The sequence below is a fragment of the Lactuca virosa genome, chromosome 3 (assembly GCF_052849685.1).
Source record: "Lactuca virosa cultivar CGN04683 chromosome 3, Lactuca_virosa_CGN04683_v6, whole genome shotgun sequence".
NCBI lineage: Eukaryota > Viridiplantae > Streptophyta > Magnoliopsida > Asterales > Asteraceae > Lactuca > Lactuca virosa.
The window spans coordinates 233,320,352-233,337,688 of NC_136428.1; positions in this window are offsets into that span (position 1 = coordinate 233,320,352).

Here is a 17,337-nt window from a genome sequence, read left to right on the forward strand (position 1 = left end):
CCGAAGGCTCGGTTCATTTCGGTCCTAAGGAGGTTTAGTTTCTTCCGCAGTTCGGTCCAAGAAGGTTCAGTTCTCACTAGGAGCTTCGGTCCATGAGAGGTGTTTCGGTGCAAGAGGCTTCTTAGGGTTTCGATCCTTAGGGTTTCGCCTCTAAGAGGGTTTCACTTCTATAGAGTTGTTTTTCGCATAAACTTCCCGTTTTGAGTTGTTTTTGACTAAGTTAAGGGTCGGGATGCCCCAAATTAGCGATTTGTACAGTAGTAAGAATTCTGAACCTCTGAATTTTCCAAGTAGTTTCATCACTTACCCTGATTAGGGTTTAAGAATTCTGAACCTATGAATTTTCCAAGTGATAACTTCTTATTAAAATAGCGATTTGTACAGTAGTAACATAATGTAAACCCTAATATATAAGGTTAATTGAGTTGACCGGTTTGACTTGTTGACTTTATTTGACTTTGACTTGACTAGAAATTGACGGTTGTCACATCATCCCCCCGTTAGAAGGAATTACGTCCCAAAATTAGCTTTTTGACTGGGGCTTCAAGAGTTGGGGAAAAGATGCGGGTATTTTTGTTTCATTTGATCCTCGCGTTCCCAGGTGAATTCGGGTCCTTGTTTTGCATTCCAACGGACCTTCACAATAGGAATACGACTTTGTTTCGTCCTCTTGATCTCTCGATCCATGATTTCTACCGGTTCTTCTACGAAGTGGAGACTCTCGTTGACCTCGATTTCCTCGAGTGGGATCACCAAAGTCTCGTCAGACAGACACTTCTTTAAATTTGACACGTGGAAGGTCGAGTGTATGTTGTTAAGTTCCTGGGGTAGCCAAAGTTTGTATGCCACCGGGCCAATCCTGGCAAGGATTTCGAACGGCCCGATATACCTTGGATTTAGTTTACCACATTTACCAAAATGTATCGTTCCTTTCCATGGTGAGACCTTCAGTAGCACCCGGTCCCCAACCTAGAATTCCAATGGTTTGCTAACTGTGTATCTCCCACTTCAGCCCAGCACAGTGGTGATCTGCACTTGCGGCCATAAAGAGCTTCAAATGGCGCGACCTTGATGCTAGTATGATAGCTGTTGTTGTATGAGATTTCAATAAGTGGTAAATGGGTATCCCAAGCTTTACCGAAGTCTATCACACATGCTCTTAGAATATCTTCCAAGGTTTGAATGGTTCTTTCGCTCTGGCCGTCGGTTTGAGGATGGTAGGCCGTACTCATGTCTAGCCTGGTCCCTAGAGCTCTCTATAAGGACTGCCAGAACCGTGAAGTGATTATACTATCTCTGTCAGAGATAATGGATATCAGCACACCATGTAGTCGTACAACCTCTTTGATGTACGTCCAAGTCAACTTTTCCATCTTGTTGGTCTCCTTTATTGGCAGGCAGTGCGCGGATTTCGTCAATCTATCGACGATTACCCAAATGGTATCAATACCACCCGTTGTCTTAGGCAGTTTGGTTATGAAATCCATGGTTATTTGTTCCCACTTCCATTCGGGTATCGCAGGTTGCTGTAGCAAACCCGAAGGCTTTTGGTACTCTACTTTAACCTTGGCGCAAGTCAGACAATTGCTCACGTATGTAGCGATTCCGGCTTTCATGTTCGGCCACCAATAGAGTTTCTTCTGGTCTAGGTACATCTTTTCTGAGCTGGGATGTACGAAGTAACATGTTTTGTGTGTTTCATTCAGGACGACGTCCCTGAACCCGCCGAATTTCGGTGTCCAAATTTGGTTCATGAGATAACAAGCTCCGTCGTCCTTGACTTCTAGATTCTTATCCATTCCTCTTAAAGCCTCACCTGCCACATTCTCAGGCTTCAAGGCTTCCAGCTGGGCCTCTTTGATTTGCACGGACAGGTGCGAATGGATTGTCATGGTTAATGACTTTACTCGGCGACCCGAGTATTCTTTTCGACTTAAGGCGTCAGCTACCACGTTGGCCTTTCCTGGGTGATAACGAATCTCACACTCGTAATCATTTAGTAATTCTACCCATCGTCTCTGCCTCATGTTGAGCTCTTTTTGATTGAGGATGTGCTGAAGGATTTTGTGATCGGTAAAGATGGTAAACTTTGTTCCGTAAAGGTAGTGCCTCCAGATCTTTAGGGTGAATACTACTGCTCCCAATTCGAGGTCATGCGTGGCATAGTTGACCTCGTGCATTTTTAATTGCCTCGATGCATAGGCAATGAACTTTCCTCGTTGCATTAACACACACCCCAGACCCTGGTTTGATGCGTGGCAGTAGACCACAAAGTCTTCGGTTCCCTCGGGTAGGGACAAAATCGGGGCGCTGCACAGGGCCTGTTTTAATGTTTGGAAAGCGGTTTCTTGTTTCTCTCCCAAGCTGAAAGTCACACTCTTTTGGGTCAGGGTGGTAAGTGGTTTGGCAATCTTGGAGATGTTCTGGATGAACCTTCGGTAGTAGCCAGCGAGGCCTAAGAATTGGCGGATTTATGTAGGCGTCCTTGGTGCTGACCAGTTCTCAATCGCCTTGATTTTCGAGGGATCCACGAGTATCCCTTTCTCGCTAACCACATGACCAAGGAAGTCCACTTCTCCGATCCAAAATTCACACTTCAAAAATTTTGCATACAATTTCTCCGCCCTTAGTGTCTCCATTACTTGTCGTAGATGTTGGCTATGCTCTTCTTTACTCCTGGAATAGACCAGGATGTCGTCTATGAAGACAATCACAAACTTGTCTAGGTAAGGCCGGCACACCCAGTTCATTAGATCCATGAACACTGCGGGTGCGTTTGTTAACCCAAAGGGCATCACTACAAACTCGTAGTGACCGTACCGAGTTCTGAACGCCGTTTGGGGGACATCCTCCTCCTGAACTCGTAGCTGATGGTATCCCGACCTCGAGTCAATCTTTGAGAAGTACGATGCTCCTTGGAGTTGGTCAAATAGGTCGTCGATTCGGGGTAAACGGTATAGGTTTTTGATGGTAAGCTTATTTAGCTCTCGGTAGTCGATGCACATGCGAAACGATCCATCCTTCTTTTTGACAAACAGAACTGGTGCTCCCCAAGGTGAGAAGCTGGGTCTAATGAACCCTTTGCTCAGCAGTTCGTTTAGCTGGCTGGATAGTTCTTGCATCTCGGCTAGCGCTAGACGATAGGGCACTTTGGCTACGGGGGTAGCTCCGGGGATTAGGTCGATTCGGAATTCGACTTGTCGTACGGGTGGAACTCCGGGAAGGTCTTCCGGGAATACGTCAGAGATATTACAGACCTCTGTAATGTCCTTAATGTTTTTCACCTCTTGTTTCTCATCCACAATGTGGGCTAAGAAGGCGCGGTATTCCTTGCGGAGATACTTATGGGCTTTGACGCAAGAGATGATTTGTAGGTTTGCACTGGGTTTGTCGCCGTTGACGACAAGAGTTTCACCACTCGGCAGATTAAGGCGTACAGCCCTTTCGTAACACAAAATGTCAGCACGATTTGAACTTAACCAATCAATGCCAATGATGATGTCAAAGCTTTTTATTGAGACTGGCAATAGATCGATTTTAGATGAGTAATTGTCTAGAGTGAGGGTACACCCTGAGTATATGTCGTTAGTACTTTCTGTTTTTCCGTTAGCCATCTCTACTACGTATATATCTTTTAATGATTGGGGATTTTGTTTTAATAATTGTTTGAGTTTGTGGCTAACGAAACTCCTCTCCACTCCACTATCGAATAATATGCATGTATATGAGTTATTAAGGAGAAACGTACCGGTAACCACCGTGGGGTCCTCCCTTGCTTCTCCTTGCCCTAAGGCCAAGATCCTTCCGACACCGCCGGTGTTTGCGTTTCCAGCCTTTGGGCAATCCCTCTTGTAGTGCCCAATCTCCCTGCAACCGTAAGAGGCTCGGCTTGCTCCAACGTTGGTGGCCGGGTTGGCTTGTTGGGCAGATGCGCTGCAGAAACGGGCGGTATGCCCCTTTTTGTTACAGCGGTTGCAGTGCATTTCTCAGCAAGGACCGTTGTGATGAAAGCTGCACTTGTTGCACTTGGGAAGAGTTCCAGTATATTGTCTCAGGGCTGCTAGAGTGGAAGGAGTAGTGGCAGCATGGATGGCAACAATTTGCTGCTTCTTTTCGGGGTCCGGCGCCGGTTGCTTCTTTTTATTATCCCAGAACTTCCTCTTGTTGTTCCCTCGTCGTTCTTGATCGGAGGTGGTTGTCACAGTGGCATGGCTGGCCCGATGATCAATGAGTTGCTGTGCCAACTCCTTGGCACTCTCGGAAGTAGTTGGTTGTGAGGCCAACACGCTATTTTGAATCTGGGAAGATAATCCCCAGAGATATCATTCCACCTTCTTGCTTTCCGGAGTGACCATCGCCGGACAGAGGAGTGCTAGAGCATTGAACCGGGCAGTGTAAGCTGCAAGGTCAGAGCCCGTCATCTTGAGACTCCAAAGTTCTTGTTCTAATTTCTGCACTTCACCCCTTGGGCAATACTCCTTCAGCATCATGGTTTTCAAATCTTCCCATCTTATCGAATTAGCCACGACGAGAGTTAGGGATTTTACGTGGCCGTTCCACCAAGTAAGGGCCCTGCCAGTGAAAGTGCAAGCTGCGAATTTGACTTTGTTTGCTTCGGGGCATGCACAGATTTCGAAGAAAGATTCGGTCCTCTCGAACCACTGCATCAAATCGATGACTCCCCCGCTTCCATTGAACGAATCGGGTTTGCCATTAGTAAAGTCCTTGAAGGAACACTCTCTCGAACGCCCTTGGCTATCTCCTTGAGAGGAGTTATTAGTACCGTTCCCTGTCCTTCTGGCACCGTCGATGCTGATTTGGGACATAGCAGCTGCCACCGCAGCTGTGACCGCACCTTGGAACATTACAGGGTCATACTGGGGAGGCGGCGGTTGTGGATTTGTTTGTGTTCCGCCAGTGCGTCCAGCAGATCTAGGAGGCGGCATCTTTCTGTTATAGAATTTCAAAGACGAAATGAGTATAAGTCTTTTAGTAATGGTTATCAGTCGGGAGTTGCACAACTAGGTTATTAGTTTTCAGGTATAGTATTTCCCGGTTTTTCGAATGTTGCAAACAATTCATAGTAGAAGTCTATATAAATAAATTTATGAATTCAGTAGTAATGATTCAAACGAAATCTTGTAATCTTTGTTCCATGCCTGATCCACTCATAAGACCACTCAATGTATACTAGTTGTGTGTAACTAAGGTTCAAAAGATCGTTGAACTTAATGAGTCTGCCCTGAGCCCACAACCAAACAAGGAACAGGATCCAAGGCGGACTCACCATTTCTAATTCGATCGCCTCTTAATTACATATAACCCCAAGGTATATATTAAATAATCTTAGAGTTACCATAAGCAAATCGTTTGTAATGCCATGTTATGCAATCTGAGGTGAACTCCCAATAAATAAAATGCATGCCAATTTTTCATTGATACAATTTAGTACATGTTTTTAGGAAAATTTGACCTTATAGAAGGTCTACATTATATCAACGTAACGGAAAATTTTGACAGCACATAAACCCTTCGACTAGTGTAATCACTTAGACGCAGGGTTAAACCTACTTGTAGGGAAGAGTAGCCCCAAAGCATACCTATAAACCTAGTTTATAATAACATGTGAGTAGTGCAACACTACTCGAGGCGGGTGGGATCAGCTGGTCCACTGTGGCCTTGGGACAAGGTCGAGACTCCCTGCAGCTCTGCAATTCGGCGTTCGGCCGCGATCACTCTCTCCTCGAGTGCTGTGTGCCTTATCTGTTACTCCCTTAACTCCGCCCGAGTGGTGGTAAGGTCCTCGATGAGTTGGTCCATGGGATAAAAGTCTCTTTCCAAGTCCCGGGTACGAGCATCGGATGCTTCTACAACAGCGTTGAGGTCCCAAACTTGATTCGCCATATCCCTATTCTGGTCCCAAGGTTCGTGATATGCTGGATCACGATTAGGAGGGCTCTGTCAGCTGGTCCACCATGACTGAGGTCATAGTAACCCCGTTGATTTCAATATGGTGATCGTTGTCGTTGTTGACGGCTCCATCTCTCAATTATTGTTTCCCAACGGGGCTCGGGCCCGTTGTAGCCAAAACGGTTCGCAGGCACCCTGGCAATGTAAGGAGGGTTGATGACTTCCTCCTCCGGCTCCTCTTCTTCTTCTTCGTCCTCCAAGTCCTCTTCTTCTTCGTCCTCTTCGGGGTCTTCTTCGGGTTCCTGCTCGAATACTTCCTCGGGATCCTCTTCTGGTTCTGCTTCCAACCAACCACCGTTCCCTGGTTCGGAAAGTAGGGGTCTCCGGGTAACTGAAATCTTGCCATGTCGTCTGTACGAGAATAGGGGTGTAAGAGGCACATAATGAATCTTGAAATATTGTGCTTAGTTAACATAAAATACTCCTATTGTATTTTAACGGTTGTGTTTGATTCTTAACGTGTTTCTTGTATGGGTGTTGGTAAGTTGATAGACTTGTTGTCCACTATGACTATCCCCTGGCATATACTAGTCACTTCTCGGACGAATATAGTTGATCAGACTATATTCCTCCCAGACTTGATTGCATATCCCAAGGCATATTCACATTTCACAACTCCTCTATTTTGAAATTTTGCATTTTCCTTAGACGTGACACTATACCGGTATGCATGTATGTAGTTATACTTTTTCATAAAAATAACGCTTTTATTATTTTTAGAAGTATACTTGTAGGGAAATCCGTTAAATCATAGAATCTTAGTCCCTTTGTGTTTATAGTTTGTATATCTTATGTGGTTTGATATACTATGTTCACTATAAACAATGCTCTGATACCAATCTGTCACACCCCCAAACCAAGGATGGCGGAAACGTTCAGGGGTGGCAGACTTCATGTATAGTATCACAACAACGAGTATAATAGTGCTCATAGTAAATACAACCATCATAAATATAATTGAAAAAGTTACACTATAGTATGAGTTTACATGTTTCAAAATCAGTTACATTATGATGACAAAAATGTATAAATTAACGTCGTGCGTCCCATCCTCAAAAGCAGTTGGTTACTTGTTTCACTGGTTTCCTGAGAATACAAGTAGTTTTGAAAGAGTATCAACAATTAAGTTGGTGGGTTCATAAGCTTTTGGATGAAATGTTGGAAAAACCTTTATTTGTAAATGTAATTGAATACTCAAGAAAAACCCAATATTTTCCTTATACAAGGTCGTGTAGTCTTAAATCCCAAGACTGAGAGTATGTAGTTTTAGATAGACAACGTTTTTCAGACGTCAAGATCCTATGACTTTTGTCACCCGTAGACCTGCAGGTCCAGCTGTAGCTAGCAGCAAGGTGTGGGGGTGTCAATCCCAATATAGATCCATACACAATTATCACGCTCTCCCTACAAGTGATTCTGGTTATAACTTACAGGAATTTAACCCGTACTATATGAGTACATTTGAAGAATTGTCTTACAACTTACGTTAACGAGTTTACGCGTAGTGTTTGAGTAAAAACCTTTTCTGTGCCGAAAATGAAATCTCCCTTTGTGTACTAAATTAGTGATGTGAATTTCATAAACCATACCTATTATAGTTTATCATGTAGTAGTTGAAAATCCGATAGTATTATGGTGAGACCCTTCATGTGTTTGTAATAGTTTAACCAATGCATAACTCTACTTATTATATTTAATCTTGCATTATTTGTAATTACAAAGGACCCTTATACTTGATAGAGTATTTTTTGTTATATAAATATATCACAACAGAAAGACACATGCAAAATATGAAGTCATCAAAGATTACACTTTGCTCAACATGTTACAAAGTGTTAAGAAAATTGTAAGCTGTTAACTCGTTTTTAACTTTTCTACACTGTTTTAGAAAAATCATGGAAATATCATACGAAGTCAAGAACTAAATCCGTAAACTCCGAGAGTTTAGAAAACGATGTAGTTTGTTCATAACTTTTATTATGATTTTTAGAAGTCTCTAACTTGTGTGAAAATGTTCATATTCACAGACTGGTCCGAATTCGTTTCTGAAATGATAGGCAGTTTTGTAAAAATCACGATAAATTGTAGAAAAATTGTATGGAGACGTGCAAGTAGTTATTTTAAAGGTATGAAACTGAACTATTTTTATAATAAACATTTTTGAAAGATATTAAGTTTAAGATGGTCAAAACAGTTCGTGAATAGGACTCAACGTTTCCAATTAAAGTTGTTGTTTGAGTTTAGTTGCGTTTTTGGTATTTTAACTTGTATTCTCCCCCTAAAACTTGAAGAAACATGAAAATGTGGGGGTATGAACTCACCTTGAGTGATCTCTTAAGATGGATGAGGAAGAGAAGAAGTTTCAAAGTGAAGAACACTTGGGAGATGCTTGAAGATTCGAAGATCTAAGAACAAATATGTCGATATTTGTGTAAGAAATCTATGATTTTGGTAAAGTTGTGAAGAATTTTTGTGTGTAGGAAGGAAAATCTTACCAGCAATAGGGGAAGAACTTGTGACTCCTAAAGGAAACTCGAGTTTTTAGAGAGAAGTATGAGAGTGTGTAAAAAGTGTGTCTTGGGAGGAGGAGAGTGGGGTTTTATAGGGAGGAGAGTGAAGGATTAGAGAGTGAGCTGATGAAAAAGATATGGGGAGATCATGATTTGACTAAGGTAAGGTGGGAATAGTGACATGGAGTGGTCATGGAGTGGTATGGGAGGTAACTTGTGTCATAGACTTATAGGAAAGTCAACACTCCACCTCCAAATCTAACCCACTAGATATTATCCTTAGACAAGGTTTTCCCTTACTATGTGCTTAAATTATGAATGTATAGGGTCTCTTATGCTAAAATGCGAGTTTGGGTGAAAATCCCACGTTAAAATCACGAAGAACAAGCTTAAAACGAAGTCGGGGTCGAAAACCGGGAAAAGGGGCGAAATATGTGAAAATCCGAGTTCAGGGCCGAAGGTTCGGTCCTTGGGTGCTTAGAACCGAGAGGAGGATTCGGTTGTTGGAGGAGAACCGAGAGAAGGGTTCGGTCCTAGCAGTCTCGCAGGCGAACGCGGAGGTGGGACCGAAAGCAAGGGGAGCGAAGGCGAAGTCATCAAAACCGAAGGCGAAATGGACCGAAGGTACCCGAGAGCGAAATGGACCGAAGGCTCGGTACATTTCGGTCCTAAGGAAGTTTCGGTTCTTCAGCAGTTCGGTCCAAGCAGGTTCGGTCCTCACTAGGAGCTTCGGTCCATGAGAGGTGTTTCGGTCCAAGAGGCTTCTTATGGTTTCTCTCCTTAGGGTTTCGCCTCTAATAGGGTTTCGCTTCTATAGAGCTGTTTTTCGCATAAACTTCCTATTTTGAGTTGTTTTTGACTAAGTTAAGGGTCGGGATGCCCCAAATGATTATAAAAGTTTTGAGAGAGATTTGGGAGAGTTTTGGGAGAGATTTCGTTTGTGACCTTTTTGGATGTTTAGCTTCGTTACACAAGGTTAATTGAGTTGACCGGTTTGACTTGTTGACTTTATTTGACTTTGACTTGACCAAAAATTGACGGTTGTCACACGTTGCAACCTAACATGTTTTGTAATTATTTGTAAATTTAACAGTAACGATGTTTGGCGTATTTAAATAAATTTTCACGTTCAAATACATATTAACGGTAAGAAAATATAATAAGAAATATATATTTTTAAACACAAGATTTCTTGTGTTTGACTTGTATTCCCCCCTAAAACAATTTAAAAATCGTGAAAACGTAGGGGTATGAACTCACCTTGAATGTGTGTGCTCGGTTGAGTCGCGAAGTGCTAACGATGATCCTCAGATTAGAATATGTGAAGTAGTCGTATCCTAATAATATTTATAAACAATATCGTATTTAAATTAATAAGATATTAATTTAAATAATAAGTTAAGTAATGGGTTAAATAATAATTAAAGTATTAAACAACACTTTAATTATGTAAGAAATACTTACAAAAGCCTTAGGAATTATTTGGAATAGTTCTAGACTTTTTCGGTGTGCTTGGGAGGTTTTCGCTTGGAGGTTTGAAGATTTCAAGATATACGATGAATGTTCTTGGTGTTCTTGGTGTTCTTGGTGGGAATAAGAAGATCTTGGTAGAAATATCTTGAAGATATGGGGTTTACGGACGATACTTGAGAGAAAAAAGTGAAGTGTTTGCAGTGTGAAATGTGGGAAATGAGATTGGTTTTCAGTTGAACATATACAAATAGCATGGTGTTTTCGGTCTTAAAGGGCCTTGGCTTTTGGGTTTTCGGTTCTTAACTTGTTGTTTTCGGCCCTAATGGGCTTTATCTTAGGGATTTCGGTCATACCAAGACTGAAAACCCCTTTTTCATTGAATCTACAACCGAAAACTCTAATTGGATTAGATTCCTTGGCCGAAAACTCATTGTTTCTTCGATGCTTGGACCGAAAACTCTTTGTTCTAGAATTCTAGGATCGAAAAACTTTATTTAATGTATTTATTTATAGTTTAGACTTCAACTTTTGACTTATAGTAATTTATACTAATATAAATCAAATTATGTTTCAAAATATACTTAGTTATTAGCTTATAAACATGCCCGTATGTCAATAGGGGATAAAAAGCAACAAAGATTGCAATGCGGTTTCACTTGTACTTGGTTAGGGTTTAGACCATGCTCGGTCTAAAATTTCCCAGTTGCGACATTATCCCCCCGTTAGAGGGAATTTCGTCCCGAAATTCGTTCTAGAGTAGTTATTCTTTAAAGTAGGGAAAGAGGTGGGTACTTCCGTTCCTAATGATCTCCTCGTCTCTAAGTGAATTCAGATCCTTACTTGGAGTTCCGGTGGATACTCACTATCGGTATGCTACTTTGTTTCCTTTACTATGACTGTTTGTTTAGGGATGGTAAACTGTACTTAAGACAGGAGAGAGTGTGGGTTTGGTTTACTTGTCTACGTTCACTCGAATAGTAGTATGTCCTCTCGTAGTCTTGAGCAGCTTTGCCCTGAAGTTCATGGTAAGACTCATACTTGTTTCCTTCACCATCACCTCGTGGATACGAGTCGTATATAATTAAGATTCAAAAGACGGTCGGATGGGTGGCTCTGACCCAAGTCCACAATCAGACAAGGAACAGGAGGTAGGTCAGAATCACACATCCTAAATCCGTAGATTCTTAATTATATACCACCCTCGCTTATAATCTTAGTAGTGATAGGCTAGCTGTATGGGTCCTTAGTCTCTATTCATGAACTTGACTTGCTGTACTAGTGGTATTCCTAAATGTTCTGTTGAGAATACTTCGGGAAGGTTACAGACTTCCGGAACATCCTCGGTGTTTTTTCTCTTCAAGTTTCTTGTCCACGGAGTGAGTTACGAAGGCGTGGTACTCCTCGCATGGATTAGAAGGGCTTCGTTAGTCGGCGTTTAAGGCGAAGGGTCTTTCCGTAGCACATGGAGTTGGTATGGTGAGGACTAATCCAATCCATTTCTAATGGTCACGTTGGAACTTTTTATCGTAACAGGTGTTAAGTCGATTAGGAAGAAGTGTTTGTTTAAAGTGATTGTGTATTCTATGTTTATGTCTTTTGGTGCTTTCTGTTTTATCCTTGATATTTGTGACATCCCCAAATTTCTCGCCCAGAAAGAACCGATTTAGTTTATGCTTTTAAAATAAAATCAGAGTAATTTTCCAAAAGATGTTGCGGAATTTCTTCCCAAAGCAAATATAATAAAAATTTATCAAAACATTTCTTAAAGAAATATATTCTCCATTTCATAACAAAACCTCGGGATGTCATGTTCCGATACAGATCAAAAGCATAAACAATATATTATAAGCCTTACAACATTTATTTAGATCTACGGGCCTATAATCCAAAATCTCTCGTAAAATCATCCAACTATGCTATTGCCATTACCTGTAATACAAGAAACTGAGTGGGTCAGGCTTGGGAGCCTGGTGAGCATATAGGGTTTTCAACCCACAAATAATAAATTTATTAATTTCATCATTCAACAATAAATTTATTAATTTCATCAACCAAAAATAACCCTGATTACCCATTCCCGTTATCCTCACTTTACGTCCATAAAACAACTATCACAAGGGACCTAGCCTAAGGATTTTCATCAGGGTGACAACACTGCTTCGGGGGTTCCTTGCCAATTTATGTCAAATAAGGCAACCATTGGGGTGATAACACTGCTTTCCTCAGCAATTTATGTCAAATAAGGCAACCATCGGGGTGACAACACTGCTTTCCTTAACAATTTATGTCAAATAAGGCAACCAATGGGGTGACAACATTGCTTTCCTCCGCAATTTATGTCAAATAAGGCAAAAATCGGAGTGACAACACTGCTTTTCCTCAACAATTAATGTCAAATAGGCACGAAGTAACATCGTCGCCAAGGTTTATACAACAAGCACTAAGTCCATAGCTGCCAATGTACTAAATCCATAGCTACCAACGTACATCTATACTATACTAAATTCATAGCTACCAACGTACATCTATACAGTACTTTTATCCCTCATTCTTTATCTACCCATGTTTTACCCAACATATTTGAAGATAAATTATATATACATTTTAAATTATTTTAAACATCTATAAAACATTTATATATATATATATATATGTATATATATATATATATATATATATATATATATATATAACACATATTTTATATAAAATACTTCATATCTATGTGAAAGATGAAAGTGACTATACACTCACTTGATTTAAAGATAATCGGGCAGCACTTCGTTTCCTAAAATGATCGTTTCCGATGAAACCGGAAGCTTTAATGAAAAACCGGGCTCTGCGAGGGTTGAGCTTTAAAACCGAAAAGATAAATTTCTAGGGCTCTTCGGGCTCTTTGGGACGTGATTCGGGTGTTGAAAATAATATCGAGGCTTCGGGGGAAGTGGAAATAGCTAAAATATGGATTTAGGGGGTAAAAGTGGCAATTTCCTAAAATTATCCGGGAGATCTCGCAGGCACTATTTATAGGAAAGATGTTCGGATCCGGAGGGAGGAGGAGAAGCCACGCGGCAGCTTCGTAGGCGAGGGGGAGGCACGCGTCGGACATGCGAGGGGCCAGGCGTCGGTCTCGGAAGGTTGTACACGCGTCGCCTTCAGATTGGGCCACACCCTCGGATGATTCACCTGCTTCGGACACGAAGCGACTCGCAAGGGAAGGGCGACATGGCTCGCTTCGGTCATTCCATGGACCAGACACGCGTCTCGCATGCGCAGGTGCTACGTGGCCGAAACTGAGCCATGCGGAATTTCTCGGATTTCGGAAATTTTCCAATTTTTGTGTTCCAAACTTCTAAAATCCATAACTTTCGCATACGAGCTCCGTTTTCGACGTTTTTTATATGCACGCATAGGTAAAACTATGCGCTACAACTTTCGTTTAGACTCCATCGGCTGATTTTGAATATATTTTAATATTATTATTTTTAACAGACCGGGACAGGAAAATCCGTTAAAAATTCATAACTGCTTCATCCGATGTCTGTTTTCGTCTATCTTTTTACCGTTGTACTACTATTGATGAAACCTTCGATTCTCATTTAGGTTGTTTCGGCTAAAAATCACTCGATCTGAAATTCGTGTTTTTAGCTGTCTACCGCTAAGCTGAAACTTAGAAAAATCATAACTTTCTCACACGAAGTCAGATTTGGGCGTTCTTTTTATGCATACTATCGATTTAACGAACACTACGACTTTCATTTATATCACCAGGGCTAAAAAGTAGTTTATCAAAAACTCACTTTTTACGTCATTCGGTGTCGTATCGGTTTTGTCGCGGAACTTCAACAGGTCATAACTTCTTCGTTATAACTCGGATTTCGGTATTCTTTATATATCCGGAATCCTTGTCACGACCACTACAACTTCCTTCATAGATATTAGGTTTATCTAATATTTATTTTCGACGCTTATTTTTATTCTTAATTAATTAAATCCTAATAATTAAGCATAAAACACATAATACACATAATAATCACATAATTCCTCTTCATTTCTTCAAAATTAGTTACAAGGGTTGACCTAGACTATTTCATCATCATTAATGCCTATCCTCGAAACACGGGCATTACAATTCTCTCCCCCTTAGGATGATTCCGTCCCCGGAATCACACATTAGCAAACAATTGCGGATAGCGACTCATCATGTCACTCTCCGTTTCCCAGGTCAGATTTGGCCCATTCGTATGTTTCCATCGCACAAGCACTAAAACGACCATCTTACGTCGCAACTTCTTAGTCTTACAGTCAACGATTTCCTCTAGTTCTTCAATTAACCTCTTGTTTTCATCCAACCTTAATTCAGAAATTGGAATTATGTCGGGTACATCTCCCGTGAACTTCCTCAAATAACACACATGGAAGGTGTTATGAATACCATCTAGTTCTTCTGGTAATTCTAGCTTGTAAGCTTGATTCCCGATCCTCTGAAGAACTTTAAACAGTCCAATAAACCTTGGACTCAACTTTCCCATTTTACCAAATCTTATAAGTCCCTTCCATGGCGAGACTTTAAGTAAAACCAAATATCCAACTTCGAATGTTATCGGTTGTCTTTTCTTGTTAGCATAGTTCTTTTGACGATCTTGAGCAGCTAACATCCTTTCCCAAATCACTTTCAACTTTTCAGCAGTCTGACGGACTATTTCAGGTCCCATAAACTGCTTTTCCCTAGCTTCCATCCAATACGACGACGTTCGACACTTTTGTCCATACTAAGCTTGGTAAGGTGCCATCTTGATTCTTTAGTGAAGACTATTCTTGTAGGAAAATTCTACCAGAGGTAAATGTTTATCCCATTTACCTTGGAATCCCCGGGTACATGCTCTCAGCATATCCTCCAATGTTTAAATCGTTCGTTCGTTCTGACCATCTGTCTGCGGATGGTAAGCAATACTCAAACACAACTTGGTACCCAATTCGTCTTGTAGACTCCTCCAAAACCTTGAGGTAAAACGGCTGTCACAATCTGATACAATCGTTAATCAAACACCGTGAAGTATCACAACTTCCTTCATGTGAGCATTTGCAAGCTTATCCATAGACCATCTCTCATTGGATACTATGAAGTGTGCAGTCTTACTGAACCGATCTACGACCACCCAAATCTTGTCGTGACCGTTCTTTGTCCTGGGCAGTTTAGTCACAAAATCCAGGGTGACGTCTTCCCATTTACCGATGGGTATAGGTAAAGGTTCTAAACTTCCATACGGTTTCTGATGTGGTGCCTTAACTCTCACACATGTCACACGCTCAGCCACATACTTTGCAACATCGAGCTTCATCCTCGGCCACTAGTAGTAGGGTTTCAAATCCCTATACATTTTTTTTGTGCTGCTGGGATGAATCGAGTACATGGTCTTGTGAACGTCTTCCACCAGAAGATCTCTTATTCCTCTGGGTTAGAACACAAACCAACCCAGCTCCAGATGCGTCACTAGAGACTACGAAGTCTTCAACTTCGTTTTCGGAAACACTAACAATACATGGCTTGTATAATGACTTCATACGTTATCTCTTCATCCTAGGTAATAGTTGTAACTTCTATGTTCCTTTGAATGAGTATCTAACTCTTGGACTTCTTGACTGCGGGTGGTGCGCAATCTTGCATTTACTCATCGTACTATGTTGGACTTTCAATCGTAACCTTCGAGTTACAAGATAAATCCTTATTGACGACTCCTTCTTCTTCTTCTTAGAATAAGTACTTTCCTTCATATATTGTAACAGACCGATGGGTCATGTTCTAATGATCTCTCATCGTATAATGCAATGCTTAGACTCATGTCTCTTAGAGATAAATTCCAGAACAGACTATACATTCCTTCATGTTCTAATGTGATACAATCACATCTCAACATGTATCATTTCTAATTACCAACTTCTTTAACAACGAGCGCGATACTTCTATTGATCGCTTTGATCATCTTTCGCTTTAATCTTCTGGCTTAAGTCAAATGCTACATCGAACTTGGTTCTCTGAACCACATGACATACTCATCTTAGTCGGACTCGATTCGATATGACCTCTAGGGTCGGAATATTAATCATCTTCTTAGTTATTACCGAAACAATGGTAACGACACACTTGAATAAAAACGAAATCAATTACTAGCTCCTTGGTAACCTCGTGACTTTCCCTGATCCAAGTGCGAGTCCTTTGCTTCCGGTAGTATAGGCCTCTACTACTATTCACACCTACTCATACTCGTCCCAAGTATTGTCTCGTAGTTCTCCAAGTCACCATACATGGATTTCACATAGTCATTCAATACACCAGATAAAAAAACCAGGGTTTATATTATTTCTTGAAACGATTACACAGTGGTTCAAGTTTACCCTATTCTATGCCTCTAATAGGCTACACCGTATGATACTAACTGCATGGCTACTTTATATCTTGGTTTTGGGAATATAAGGTTCTTACTCCTGATCCCTTGTATTTCCATCTGCTTCATCAAGGATCATTTGGAATGCATTTGGTTTTGGTTTTGGTGGAACATTGGGCCTTGCTCCCTCTTTCTTCTTTGGGCAGTCTTTCAAAATGTGCCTTTCCTCGTTACATGCATAGCACATCCTCTTGTTGGACGGACACTCGTTGGCGTAGTGCCCTGGCTTTCCACATTTAAAACAAGTGACCTCCTCGCCACATTTCCCAACATGTTTCTTCTTGCACTTATCACACCATCTTGCTTCGCCTCCTCCTCCTCCAGACTTCGAGAATTTTCTTTTCTCGTTGGACCTTGAAGTTCCTTCAAACTTTCTTTTCTCGCTAACTTCAATCTTGTTGGCGGCTCTTCCCTTAATCATATTTTCAACAGACTTGGCAGCCCAGATACCTGCCTCCAAAGTAAGTGCTTGACGCACTGGCACTATGTACTCCCATGGAAGTCCCTTTGCGTACCTGTCTATTTTCGTCAGCTCATCTGCGACAATACGCAAAGCAAACTCCATTTTGTCTGTGAAGTTATTGGTGTATTCACCAATGGTTATACTTCCCTTCTTCAGTGTTAGAAATTGGTTTTCTAGCTCAAGCACATTTTGGGCCGCGCAGTACTTGCGCTTGAATTGCACCAAGAACTCTGCCCAAGTCAGTTGCAGTGGCTTATTAGGGCTTAGAGTCTTCCCCAAAGTGTTCCACCAGCGAACAGCACCACCTCTGAACTGACGCACTGCAAATATGGTTTGTAACTTGCCTTGACAACCACATGTCATGAAAGCCAATTCCATTTCTGAGATCCAATCCATTACTCCGACGGGATCTTCTTTTCCAGTGAAAATTGATGGGTTGCAAGTAATAAAGTCTTTATACTTGTATCCATTTCTC